This window comes from Arachis duranensis, chromosome 1 (assembly GCF_000817695.3).
Source record: "Arachis duranensis cultivar V14167 chromosome 1, aradu.V14167.gnm2.J7QH, whole genome shotgun sequence".
In the NCBI taxonomy this organism is placed as follows: domain Eukaryota; kingdom Viridiplantae; phylum Streptophyta; class Magnoliopsida; order Fabales; family Fabaceae; genus Arachis; species Arachis duranensis.
In genome coordinates this window covers 67,806,612-67,808,423 of record NC_029772.3, presented here as the reverse complement: position 1 = coordinate 67,808,423, position 1,812 = coordinate 67,806,612, and positions in this window count along the sequence as shown.

Here is a 1,812-nt window from a genome sequence, read left to right as displayed (position 1 = left end):
GAATTTGTCCACCTTAACTAGAAGGTTTTCAATCACACTTCTGGGGTATACCACTGACTTATCTACTAGTTCCAGAGACATTTGTATAGGATTAACTTCCTCTATACACATCTTTTTCACCAAAGCAGAGGGTATTAAGTTGATACTTGCTCCTAGATCGCACATTTCCTTGTTGATGGTCAATCTCCTAATGGTGCAGGGCAGAAAGAAACTTCCAGGGTCTGCAAGCTTAGGGGGAAGCCCTTTTTGAATCAAGGCCCTACATTCCTCAGTAAGCAGTATAGTCTCTTTCTCATCCCAACTTCTTTTCTTGTTGATAAGCTCTTTTAAGAACTTGGCATACAGAGGCATTTGCTCCAATGCCTCAGCCAAGGGGATGTTGATCTCTAGCTTCTTGAAAATCTCAAGGAATTTATGGAAATGTTGATCCTTTGCTTCTTTATGGAATCTTTGTGGATAAGGTAGTGGAGGTGTAAGACTCTTCTCCACTTGCTGCTGTCTTGGAGTTGGTTCTTCCATGATCTGCTTCCCTTTCTTCAAATTTTGTGGTTGGTTGTTCTTTTTTGTGAGCTTTTCTGGGACATTCTTGCTTGTTATGTCCTTGTTGCTAGCTCCCTCTTTTTCTGTTGGTTCTTTGTCACTCTCCATAAGCTTCTTGGTTGCCCCTTTGTTGCTGTGATAAACCCCGTTTTGACGGTTTATCTTGTATTGATTTTAAGAGCTTTTATCACCTTTTACCCACATTTATTCAATGAAATAGCATGGTTTTGTGATTGTCTCCTTATTTGTGCTTAGATGTGAAAACATGCTTTTTAACCCTTAATTTGATGATTTTAATCTCCCTTTGATTCCACTAGATGCCTTGATATGTTTGTTAGTGATTTCAGATTGAAAAGGCTAGGAATGGATCAAAGGAGTGAAGAGGGAAAGCATGAAAAGTGGAGAAATCATGAAAAGTCAAAGAAGTTGAACTCGCCCATGGATGCGCGCGCGCACCTGGCGCTTGCGCGCACCTGCAAATCACCCCATGGACGCATACGCGTGCTGTGCGCGTATGCGTCGGTGCTGGTTTATGATTTTTAATGAAAACATGACCAACGAATTCTCAAGGGTGGTGGGGCCCAATTCCAACCAACTTTGGCGCCAAAGATGCTATTTAAAGCCAAGGATTGAAGAGCAAAGGGAGAAAAAAATTCATTTTTCCACTCATTTAGTTTTAGTTTAGCTTTTAGTTAGTTTCTAGAGAGAGAAGATCTCACTTCTCTCTAGGATTAGGATTAGGATTAGGTTTAGCTCTTAGATCTAGATTTTAATTCATCTTCTTCTACTTCTATCTCTCAATTCTTTGTTGCTACATTCATCTTCTTCTACTCTTTTATTGTAATTTCCTTTATGTTGTTCTTATATTTTGTTGTAGATCTAGTATTGTTCCTTCTACATTCTTCCAATTCAATAAGAGGTAATTCATACTAAATATGTCTTCTTTGCTTTTCTATTGTTGATCTCTTGTTTTTGTAGTTGTAGATTCCTTTAATTCTTGCATTTAATAATGATTACTTCTATTGCACTTTATGTGTTTGTTGAAATGTCTCTTTTAGTTTTAGTGTAGATTTTGTTCCTCTTGGCCTAGGTAGAGTAATTAGTGACACTTGAGTTATCTAATTCCTTTGTTGATTGGTAATTGGAGAGATTGCTAATTGGTTTGGAGTGCACTAAAGCTAGTCCTTCCTTGGGAGTTGGCTAGAACTTGTGGCTCAAGTCAATTCATCCACTTGACTTTCCTTTATTTAGTAAGGGTTAACTAAGTGGTAG